The sequence below is a fragment of the Squalius cephalus genome (assembly GCF_949319135.1).
Source record: "Squalius cephalus genome assembly, chromosome: 5".
Lineage (NCBI taxonomy): Eukaryota > Metazoa > Chordata > Actinopteri > Cypriniformes > Leuciscidae > Squalius > Squalius cephalus.
This window is the reverse complement of record NC_137126.1, coordinates 28,465,561-28,478,623: the sequence shown is the minus strand read 5'-3', so window position 1 is coordinate 28,478,623 and position 13,063 is coordinate 28,465,561. Positions and strand designations below refer to the sequence as shown.

General features: G+C 37.3%; 1 long non-coding RNA gene across 2 annotated transcripts; it reads right to left on the bottom strand.

Annotated features, from left to right (window-relative positions):
• Positions 1-1,701: 1,701 nt before the first annotated feature.
• Positions 1,702-8,616, bottom strand: LOC307158852. 2 transcript variants are annotated; one of them, XR_013821287.1, is made up of 3 exons: positions 8,396-8,616; positions 2,546-2,751; positions 1,702-2,282 (listed from the first exon to the last, which is right to left on the bottom strand). It is a non-coding gene; the product is annotated as an uncharacterized lncRNA (long non-coding RNA). The 2 variants fall into 2 exon arrangements; XR_013821288.1 differs by having other exon boundaries at positions 2,593-2,751.
• Positions 8,617-13,063: the final 4,447 nt, after the last annotated feature.

The following is a 13,063-nucleotide window of genomic DNA, read 5'->3' as shown; positions in this document are numbered from 1 at the left end:
ATAATGCTGTCAGCCGGTCATTGTCGTAAAATAAGGTGTGATCAGGACTTTGACGCAAACTGACCAACACATTAATTGAAATACAGAATAGATGAAATACAGATAATTTTATAATGATTTAAATCGATACAGATGCTGTTACCTGAAGTAAAGAATTGGTTATTAATTTATTTGACTGACTTTTGTCCATGAATGACTCCAATTGTTTATGATTTACTGGATAAGTATATATATGAAGAGGTCAGATGCAAAAGCCACTAAGTGCCATCTGAAATTTTCTTCTAGAATGATCATTTTTATCAAGCTTGTATATTCAAGTTCAGTAATTTCACTTAAATGGCAATGAAAATTACCTATTAGTTGTCATTTAAGTGAAATTATTTAACTTAAATATACAAGCTTGATAAAAATGATCATTCTAGAAGAAAATTTCAGATGGCACTTAGAGACTTTTGCATCTGAACTCTTCATATATATACTTATTTTAAATATATATATATATATATATATATATATATATATATATATATATATATATTAAATATACTCATGCAGTTTGATTTTATTAATTTACTTGACTTAATAACACTTTTTAAATGAAGCTTATATATCCATATATATATTCTTATATGTTCATATCTTCGGATGAGACGTAAAACCGAGGTCCTGACTCTCTGTGGTCATTAAAAATCCCAGGATGTCCTTCAGAAAAAGAGAAGGCCAAATTTGCCCATTGGCCTCTGTCCATCAGGCCTCCTAATCACCCCCATATACACTGATCTCCTCTCCACCAATAAGCTGGTGTGTGGTGGGTGTTTTGGCGCAATATGGCTGCCGTCGCATCATCCAAGTCGATGCTGCACATTGGTGGTGGTTGAGGAGATTCCCCCTTCCATATGTAAAGAGTGTTGAGTACCTAGAAAAACGCTATATAAATGTAACAAATTAATTATAAAAAAATATTATTATATATTCAGGTTTTCCAAGACTATGGGCATCCTGGTTCTTCAAAGACAAAACAAATATTTTTTTTCATTAAGGGGGTAAATTAAAATGAGAAATATTTATAAATATTTTTTATTGGTTTTGGTTTATTTCAATGCGTGTTTTATCTTATTTGAAATAATTTGATGTCATCATGAACGTTTTTTTGAGGCCCTAGTGGGCCCCAGTGTGCAGGTTGAGGCAGATAAATTCCAAGAAATAAAATATAATTTCTATCATGACAACTCTTGGAAGATTTTTAGCATGGTAATGGATATGACAATGTTAATGTATTTGGTATTGGCAGAAAAAGATCTGCTATGCTGCTGCTGAATTAGTTCTGCTGTTGATTATTGCTGGCGCTGCTGCAGAGCAAGTACAGGAACTTGCTACCGGTGGAGGGTTTTAGATAAACTCTGAAAAAGCACTGCAAACTTATATAGTGAATGGTAACCAGCCATTTAAATGTTGAGCAGCAAGCTCATTGGCTGCAGATGCGACATGAACCAATCAGTGTGTGCTAAGTAGTTAACGCTGCAGATATCCTCAGCTGTGTTAAGGACCCATCAGCCTGCAGCATCTAGAGTTTAATGACAGAATTAGGCATGAAATTTTGAAGATTGGGCTAACAGACAAAAATCAATGACTTCAGCACTTAAACATGATTGTTTACAGGAAACAAATGGTAAAAAGATACTGAGGACAATAAGCTTGTAAACACTTAAGGAGTTTAATGGAGCAATCTGAATATGTAGTTGGTCATTAGGAAGAGCGAGGTCAGCAGGAGGTTTGTGTTTTGGCTGGTTCTTTTTTACTGTCCTTAGAACATTCTAGGACCTATTATCTAAAGAATAAACTTGGAAGAGCTCTTATCCTGACAAAGACCTTTTGTTTTGTTCCCTTGGATGAATTCAAGAGGCTGAAAATTGAAAGTAAACAGACACTAACTCAAACACATACGCCATTTTCATGACCTTTGACAGTCCACCTGAGAGCTGAGCGCAGCCAAAAACATGTCTGTGACTTAGAGTCATGCATTAATTTATAGTGTCTCTAGGGTAGAAGGAGAAGGAAAGCCTTCCTGAAAAGAAGTGAGGGGAGAGAGGAACAGGGAGGACAGGGGAGAAGGAGAGAGAGTAAACGAGAAAAAGAAACAATAGCACGCATTCTGAAATATTGCAATGGGCGGTTGACCTCTGCCCCTTCACACAGGACTTCATGGATATTTACGCAAACAGGCCCTTGCTTCATCAGTCAGCCAGTTAGGAGGACGTCCCGCAGGAAACAATAGCGTGGGTCTGAAACAGGACAAAACTCAAGACATCAGGCACACACACCCAAACATACACACATCACCTCATTACACTTTGAAATATACAACTACTAAACTGCCACTACACACAGAATAACTAATACAATCAGACATGCCATGCACACATGTAAAGAGATGGTTGATTACACAAAAGTGCGGACATCATTACACACGTCATTCTCTCATTCTTTATCTAGTCCAACACACTCTCTGTTAACCTCAAAGCATACAGTTTACAGCAGAGGTTACCAGTTAGAGTCCCAAATGGGCCCTATGAGGATGTTGACATTGTGTACCCATAAAGATGTTGGATCTGCAGGCGAGAACGGCTGTTTCTCTAATGTCACTGGCCTTCCTTTGTTCACCGTCATTGCGCCCCAGAGCAAGGCACTTAACTCTTGGATGTTGAAGAGGGCTTCCTGCAGGCTGGTCCTGCCATTACTCATGCAAGTAGCCTATTAAGACAAGTGGATCAAAATGTTTGTTACTGCACAATCAAATGTTTACAATTTTCACCTCTTTTTCCATTTATTGTGAAGATATGGGGTTTATTCTCAAAATTGTAAGTTGAAATGCCTTGCATTTTGAGTATATAATACTAAAATACCAATAGTAATGAGTGTATATATGTATATATATATATATATATATATATATATATATATATATATATATATATATATATATATATATATATATTATATATAATATTATATTTATTATAAAATTATGCTTTTATTTGTAAATAAAAACAATACAAAATACGGTTGCATCTTGTGTACTTTAAAGGTTGCCAACAAACCACATAGGTCTAGAAAATTTTCCTGCTGTGAATTCATATTTATAAAAAGTTTTCCCCTTTTATTATTTTAACTTCATGGACGTGTCACTTTGCTACGAGGAAACAAGTCAGCTGCCTACGTTTTCAGACGCAGCCCTTGTGTAGCCCCGCCCCTCTTCAGCACTGTTGCTCGTTGTTTAGTCTTCTGGTTTGTATTTCCACAGCATAAAAGTAAGATCTGATGGATTTATGAATTAAATAATTTTAAAATCTTCTCGATCTACTGACATTTGTTATGACATTAGCTTCAAATATTCCAATGCTCATAATTTTTGCTTTAAAAAAGATAACTCTACAATAAGTTCACTAGATGATTAGACCTAGACAGCCATGCCATAAAAATAAGTTCATTCAAATACAATATTCTAAAGATGGAAAAAATATTCTTGTTTCTGTGGCGCATAAGGTCTATACCCTGTGATAGTGATGATGAAGCTGTTTGAAATGAACAAATCAAACAAAAGTAATTGAAATCGCTCAACACAACAAATGTTTTAAGTGGTTCCCCAAATTCAAATGCGACTTTTAATGACTTCTGCAGTCTCAAAATTATTCAACCCTTTCATGGCAAGCATCTTTAGTACTTAGTAGAACACCCTTTTGCTGTCATGACAAGCAATGTGTATAACCAGACACCAGCTTCTGGCAGTGTTTCTGAGTAATCTTAGCCCATTCCTCATGAGCAATGGCCTCCAGTTCAGTAATATTCTTGGGTTTGCGTGCTGCAACCACCTTCTTCAAATCCCACCAGAGATTTTCTATGGGGTTGAAGTCAGGTGACTATGATGGCCACTGTAGAATCTTCCAGAACTACTTCTGCAACCAAGCCTTGGTGGAATTTGAGGTATGTTTGGGATCATTGTCCTATTGGAAGGTCCAATGATGCCGAAGCTTCAGCTTCCTCACTGACGGCATGACATTTTCTCCTGGTATTTCCTGATGCTTGAATGAATCCATCTTGCCCAGACGCTCCAGGTTTCCAGTGCCAGAGGATGCAAAGCAGCCCCAGAGCATCACCGAGCCACCATGCTATGTAGACAGGGTGTTCTTTTCAGCATGTTTCATTCTTCTTCCTCCAGACATACATGGTTGATCCATGGTCAAGTCAAGTCAAGTCAAGTCAAGTCAGCGCATTTATATAGCGCTTTTAACAATATAGATTATTTCAAAACAGATTTACAGTGATAATAGGAAATTAAAGTAACAGAGATTGTTTTGGCTTTACAGCAGCTCTAGAATAAAGTAATTGTCCAGCTAAATTTAGTTTTGATTGATTCACTTCTGTTGCAAAGATCATTATTTATTAACTAAGGGGCTGCTAATACAACACTGTTCTAACAGAAAACACTTAATACGCTCAGCCGGCTCGAGCCTGCTCATTTGCACAACAACAGTGCCTGGTGGCTCGAGAACGCAAACCTTGAAATAGGTTCCCAGGTGCAAGCGGTGAAAATTTTTGAAAAACGTTATCATCTCCGCGTAAACTTCAAAAACGCAAATCTGTGAAAACGCTGATGGCGTGCACATGCGTATTACGTGTTTAGTCTATAGGTATGCGCGTTTGAATATATATGTATATACGCAGGCATGTAGTCTTTCTTTACAAATTGACCTCACCAAATTACTTTTCTGGCGTTAAAAATTCATAATATATATATATTTTTTTTTTTTCGTTTCCGCATAGCAATGTGAACTGGAATCATTTTGACAACATTTTATCTGTACAGAGGTAAAGGGAATGGAAGGAGGCCTTCATAGGGGAGAGACTAGTTGACACTTCAGGACTGTGTTGTCGTTGTAGGACGGCGCAGGTCCTTCATTAGATCTGGATACGGCCTGGATACGGCGAACTGCAGTAAACCTCGGGATAAACAGAGAGACTAATATTAGCGTAGATGCCATTCTTCTGATTTATGTGATGTGTTCCCGGTTCCGGCTGATCTAATCTATGTAGCCTAACATTGAATTATAAAAATTGATATTGTGTTGTTATGTGTATGCTAGGTCAAAGAGATGTGTTTTTAGTCTAGATTTAAACTGACAGAGTGTCTGCTTCCCAGACAATGTTAGGAAGACTGTTCCAAAGGTTAGGTGCTAAATAGGAAAAGGATCTACTGCCAGCAGTCCAGTGGCAGTAAATGGCCGTTTCTGTTTTGAAGTCCATAAAAGTGCATCTGTCTATCATAAAAGTGCTCCACACGGCTCTGGGGGGTTAATACAGGCCTTCTGAAGAGAAGCGATGCATTTGTGTAATAAAAATATTAATATTTAACACATTACAAAGTAAAATTCTAGCTTCCGGCCAAACGGCCATACACAGTGTACTGCGTATAAAGCGCAACTTACGCAACTTATGACGTCAGAAGTTGCGTAGTGCGTCATGGCGTAGCAGAAATATCAGCAGTACGTCGCATTACTCGCATAAGTTCCGCTTAGACTATATTTTATACTTTATAGTCGAATATGTATGTTCGTTTGGCCGGAAGCTAGTTATTTTACTTTATAAAGTTTTAAATATGAATATTTTTCTTACACAAACTCATCGTTGTGCTTCAGAAGGCCTTTATTAACCCCCCCGGAGCCGTGTAGAGTTTGTTTATGATGGATGGATGCACTTTTATGGACTTCAAAACAGAAACGGCCATTTACTGCAATTATAAAGCTCAGAAGCGTCAGGGTGTTTATTAAAGGAGAACTCCATGTGAGTGATTCCTTCAGAGTGAACACGAGTGAATCTGACTGCAGTAGATGTGAAAGAAATGGATAAAAATGATGTTATTTAAGCCTGTATTTACATCCTGTTTTCGGTTGAAGTCCAAAGTAGTCGATTGTCGAGTTCACGCGCGTGATCATAGGTAACTAAACCTATGCGCGTGAACTCGACAATCGACTACTTTGGACTTCAACCGAAAACAGGATGTAAATACAGGTATTTGCGCTGGCTTAAATAACATAATTTTTATCCATTTCTTTCACATCTACTGCAGTCAGATTCACTCGTGTTCACTCTGAAGGAATCACTCACATGACCTGTGCACTTGTAATGACACATCAAGGATGTTAAGAGGCTAAAAGCAGGTTTAAATATTGCCCCATTGAAGTCAACAGGGTGCAAATTTTAAAAAGAGGATAACATGGTGTAGGCAACACCGATTTTTGTCGTTGTTCTCTGTATTGACAGCACTCCAAATTGACAAAAAAATGAGCTCAATGTTAAAATTGACCGGAGTTCTCCTTTAATATAACTCCAGTTGTATTCGTCTAAAAGAAGAAAGTCATATACATGTAGGATGACTTGAGGGTGAGTAAATCTTGGGCTAATTTTCATTTTTGGGTGAACTAACCCATGTATCCCATTAGCATAACAATACAATAAATAAATGCAATTTAAAAGCTAAGGAAACAGAATCATCATACAAATTATTCAAAGTTGCTCAGAATATTGTCAAAATGCCATATACAGTGTTAATGCACTAATAACCAACACAATTATTATCTTATAAGCGTATAAGAGCATGAATTTTTATTGCACATATTGTCGACTGGTGAAGTCAAACACGCGACGTGAATAATAATACGATTAGCATTAGCCAGCACTTTTAAAATTGCTTTGATGTCAGGCGCTCTGGTTCCCAGCAAACATGTGACTATGGTGGCTGGTGTCTCTATGTACACGTTCCGTGTAATAAAATCGCCAATAACTAGGGCACATTCAACAGGATTCTCAGTGGGTGTTTCACTGAGTGGGGAGAACCTGTTTGATATTGTAATCGGAACTGAAGAGTGGTGTTTTGTCCCACGACTATAGCGCCTCACGGTCACCCAATTGCCCTGCTGCATGGGCTCTACAGCCAGAACCGAACAATGTACAGAGATCACTAAGCTAGTCGCATACAAAGCAGTATCTAAACCCCTTGTATTCTTACTATCCTCGATTAAAGTTTGGATGCGTGTCTCTAGTTCTGAAATCTTCTCCGTCAGCCTGACTATCTCCCTGCATTTATTACATGTGAAGCCCTCACTGCAGACAGAGAGTGCTATACTATACATGTGACATGAAGTGCAAGTGACAAGTGACAGGAAGCTATAGGGCCAAAAAGTTCCAAAGTTTTAAAAAGTTTTGTTTCATCACTCCACAGAATAGAATCCAAAAACTTCTGTGGTTTATCTATATGATTTTGAGCAATTGGAGCTGACTTTTCTTGTGCTTTTGGGTCAGTAGTGGTGTACGTTTTGGAGTTCTGGCATGCGTTTTTTACGCACCTTACTGTGCAAGCTGAAACCTCATTGTCTGTTGCCACCAAGTCTTTCTGCAGGTTTTTTGCAGTCACTTGAGGGTTTTTCTGAACCTGCCTTCTCAGAAATCTGGTTGCAACCGTTGATAGTTTCCTTTTTCTGCCCCGTCCCGGTAGTGTAACCACTGTTCCTTTAACTGTGAACTTGCAAACTATGCTTCCAACGGTGTCTCTAGGAACATTTGGTGCCTTCGCTATCTTTTTGTATCCTGTTCCTTGTTTGTGAAGGGCGATGATATCTTCTCTTAACTTTTTGGACCATTATTTTGACTTATATTTTGACCATATTTCTAACATGCAGTCAAACCTAGCCAGTTCAGATATTTCATGTGTTCTAGCTCAAGCACACCTGGTGCAACTAATGAAGGCCTTGACTAGTTGCATCAGGTGTGCTTGAAACAACACCTATTTTGCAGATTTATGCTGTTGTGAGGGATTCTATTCAGGGGGTTGAATAATTTTGAGGCTGCAGAAGTCATTAAAAGTTGCATTTTCAGTTGAATTTGGGGGAAACCACTTGAAACATTTGTTGTGTTGAGTTAAATTTCAATTACTTTTGTTTGATTTGTTCATTGCAAACACCTGAAAGTATATATAATAGGCTATATGTATGTGTGTGCGTGTGTGTTGTAACATTTTCATATTATGCACCATACTTGCCTCAAACAACTCTGTTGGTATTACTATTATTGTTGTTGTTGTTGTTGTTATTATTACATTGAATTTACTTAAATATGTGAATTATATTTTCAGAAACTGAACACATTTAGCGTTATCAGGCTTTTATTTGTGCTTAATAGATAAAACAACGGAGCTGCACTCGGGTTTATGGCTGCTATAAATTTGACATGCCAAAATATGGCACTGTTTTCAACACTTCTAATGCTTAGAAATTAAATCTTTTCCCGAAACAATGAGAGAAAAGATGCAAAGATCTAAGAGGCTTAATTCCTCCATCCCTACCTTGTGAAGTCCATTGCGCAGGACACTATCACGATTAGGACGCCCTTGACGTCTCCGTTCAGGTTCTACTGGTAGGCCTACACCTAAAAGAAAAAGGATCTCTGGGACCATCTGGTGGGGTAACTCTGTCTTCAGTGAAGAGAGAACAAGTTTCAAGAGTCTTTATCTCTGATTTATCTATGAACGTAAACCATGATGATACTTCCCTGGACAAAAATCATCTTGGTGGGATTAGGCTATAGTTTTAATAACATGATGTTAGGACTCCATCTAGTGGTGCTTTGATGGTCTAAACACCTACTATTAAAACTAATGGAACATTCAGTTACATAACCTGTCATTTTTTCCCCTTCCTGGTGGTCTATAATATATTATATGAGCCATATCTCTAACTGAACCAAGCTAATAAAAATATATCTTTGCATTCATGGCGATAGGTGTTAGTTTAACAGACCACTGCCATATTGGTTGTTCAGTAAAACGATGTGAAAGTAAAAAGCATAAATGATAAGTGCAGCAGCACATCATGCAAAAACATGTGGTTACATTTTTTTCCTCAATTATTTTACTTATTTATGGTTATCTTTGTGTCATGACAACTTATTGTGGTTATTTAGGGAAAACTCAATATGTCAGTTGTAAACTGGGAAGGGTTTGAGTGTCCGTCCTATGTAAGGCAAGTATAGTGCACATGCAGAACATTTCAGGGTTGAGAGTTCTCTTTATATTTCAATGGGGACAAGAAAGTGCAATTTAAAAAATAAATTAAAAAAATCTCACATTCATGTTGATTATCTCTGGTGTTAGGAGCCAATTGAGAAGCTAAAATTTTTACAGATGTAAATCCTCTACGGCTCCATTCTAATGTAAAAACTATGGTTACAGAAACAGGGATAGTGGAAACCTGGGGAAAAGCCTGGTTAATTCATGCATTTTGAGAAATGTAAAGATATACAACTGTATTATGAACCTAACAAATAATAAAGATGATGGTTCCCAGACTAAAATGCATTATTGAGCTGTTTTTAACTGAAAACAACTTGCACTGACGTATATATCAGTGGCATTGTTTTGTCTCAAGATGCACACCAGTGTTCTTTTCTAAGGCACGTTTATAAAAGCTACTTAATTGAACTAAGGCCTCCTCCTGCTCAATCTAAGAACCTGTCTGTGAAACCAGGCCATAATGTCTTAAAATTCTTGCAATGTAAGTAAGCTTTAAATGTCCCAAGACATAAATGTGCAAAAACTGCATGAATTAGCATTGCAATGTGTTAAGAAGATATTGTGTATTGTGTTAAATATATGAACACATTGGATTGTGTATGTGCTTACATAGGGTAAATTTTGTTGCCATCAGATGATAGACAGTCCTTGAGCAGCATCCTCATTAAACTCCTGGGCCACTCTGAGTTGATTTACAGCTGCAATAGCATTTACCTGAGTGCAGCAGTGAAGAGAGACCATTGTTTGGATGGTTAGGGTCCTTAATGATTTTCCTGGACCTCTTGAATTAAATGTCCTGTAAGGTGGAGAGAGCATGATAATGCACTCAGCAGAGCGTTTCGATCTCTGCAGAGCCTTGCCTGAGATGTGCTCTTTCTAAATGCTGTGTAAGAGAATGCTGGTGTATGAATAAACTTAGTATCTCACAGAGGTGGTCAGTAACAAAGTACATTAACTTGAGTAGCCTACTATACTTAAGTACACTTTATGAGTATCTGTACTTAACTTTTCTTTTTCTGTTTTTCTGGAAACTTTTTACTTTAACTTCACAACTTTTGAAAGACAAATATCGTACTTTTTACTTCACTACATTTCTGTCAAGGTCCTTGAGTAGAAAGTAGTAACGTCAGTCAGGGGATGATTTTGGTCGCAGGGATTGCATTTTGGTTGGAAATGAAAGTCGTGTTGATGTCAACATCCAACATCGGACAGACGTTGGATTTTGGTTGGAAATGAAAGTCGGGTTGACGTCAGACTCAGAACCCGACTGATGTTGGTTTCTGACGTCAACCCGATTTTCATTTTCAACCACAATACAACGTCTGTCCACCGTTGGAGATTAACGTCAATCTGACGTTGGATTCTGACATCAACCTGATTTTAATTTTCAACGTTGAGTTTGGTCTTCTAAATGTGAATATTGTCATTGTTTTGGAGCACACTAGCTTATAGATGGAACTGGATAAATATTCTGAATGTTCTGATCCAATCTGACTTCTGACCTATAATGCTGCCTGGATCATAATCATACACTGTTCGTTCATTGGTCAGAGGAGAACTGGCCACCCAACTGAGCCTGGGTTCTCCCAAGGTTTTTTTCTCCATTCTGTCACCTGATGGAGTTTTGGTTCCTTTGCCATTGTTGCCTTGGCTTTTGGCTTAATTGCTTAGTTGGGGACATTTAATAATCAACAATATTATTGATCTGCCTTACTTGGACGATAACACAATTTTATTCTAGAAACAAACTTTGTTGTATTATTTTCATGTTATCACTGTGAAGCTGCTTTGATGCAATCTGTATTGTAAAAAGCGCTATATAAATAAAGATGACTTGACTTGATAGATAACAGTAAGGCTATTCATACTAAAAGCCAAAAAAAATGAAATAGGGCACTAAACAGTCATTTGGGTGTCCGAAACCATTGTGGATGTCATTGAGTGCACTTGACATCCACTACTGTTCCAGAGTCTACTACTGGAACTGTGTTCTAGAAATAAATTTGATCTTGATATGAGGGTAGGTAGGCAGGCATAAATTCATAGGCGTAAGGTACTGTAAGTATTGTAAGTTTAATAAAACAATGCATTGACATTTACTTTTGATATTAAGTACTTTTAAAAACGAGTACTTCTGTACTTTACAACTTTTACAGTACAAGTAATATTTGACCAGTATCTGTACTTTCATTCAAGTAAGGAAGTTGTGTACTTTGTCCACCTCTGGTATCTCAAGGGGAATCCTGAACTTCCTCAAAAGTCTGAGGTGTGGAGGTGGTGGATAAGATGCAGGGCTGTGATGTGAATAGTGGTCAGGATGGGGTGTGTGTCTTGAAGCATTCAGGGTATGAAGGACAAGGCTTTTGGCAGCTGCAACAGTGTCCTGAACTTAATTCTGGTAGAAATTGCAGCAAGTGGCCAAAACTGGAGCAATAAGAGATTGTATTTAAAAATCTTTAAAAAAGCTATTCTTCTTAAGGAGGCTTTGCTCCTTCTGTGTTTGTTGTAATGCTCAAAATGTATTTTCTTGTCTGTAGTACCTTTGTTTGCCTTGTAATGGCTGTGGCCTGCTCTTTGCTCTCCATACTGTCCCGTAAAAATAAACAAACTATATGTTAAAAATATACATTAGACATTATTTACTTTGTTAGCACATATTACTAGTTTTGAGGTGAACAATTCATCAGAATGTTTACCACCCAACTGCCAGTCTGCTATGAGCTAGAGATGCTGAGGAGGTGCATTAAAATCAAGCTGCGCCCTCATAATACTCAAGTAAGGAAAGTCATAACTTTTGTTTAATATGGACATAATGGCTTAATAGGAAGTATATTATTTCAAGGAAAAAGACACTGGCTGTGTCCGAAATCGCATACTCTCTTGAGTAGGGACTTATTTTGAATAAGTAATTACTCCACGACCGCTAATAAAAAGTATGTTCTAGTATTAGTGTGTGAATTTAACTATGTAGAATTATCATGTGACCTATACCATAGTCAGTTATGTTGCTTCACTGCCATTAACAAATCCTCTCCCGTGGCCTCATGGGACAGTAAAGTGTCAATCGTTTGCTAACCTAAGATTCTAGCTGGAAGTAGGTCATCCGGGTACTTTTTTGCCTATTTGAGTACTGTGAATTCAGATATACTATACTGTTCTTCGCCTACTGTATAGTAGAGAGGTATGCGATTTTGGATGCAGCCATGGTGTCTTTCTGCCATTCCACCTCAGGATAGCTGATAAGATTTCAGACATAGTACCCACAAACCTCAGACAGCGTACCAGCTCACACACTGTTTGGTGTATATTGCACACAAAAATGGCTTTTCTAAAAGTTTTCTAAATCACCAGGCCCTACAATATATGATTAGATTTACGCAATCTCCAGGTGCACAGGTTTTGTGCTGGGGAAAGTCATTGTTTAAGCTGCTACAGTGAGGGCTTCTGAAAAATTCATTGGACTTGACAAAAGTTGGCTATGATTGCATCATCGGATTTAAATGAAATCCATGCTTAATAGCAAGTTAATGTAATATCCTGTGCACAGCTGTGGATTCCTCTTTGTTATGTCTGTGACATAATCACTACTTTTAACTTTTGGATGGACTGTAATTCTGCCACAAAATTTACAAACATTTTCTACTCATTTCTTTACTGTTTTTTTTTTTTTTTTTTTTTTTTGTAGTTCCCTGGATCTGTTACATTATTTGAGTTATCACTGAAATTTTTGATATTACAGTAAATTAATTTTATACAGTTAGCCAGTAACACTTTATAACAACTTTAATTAATAAATCATTAACAAACACTATATAATGCTTATGTAACCGGTACAGAAAGTGTACTGTTAAATGTATGTATTGTTTATTATAATTCACACAATTTATATCTGGTATACCTGCCTGAAGAATGAGCATTTTCCCCTTTAATTGCTGTGATGTC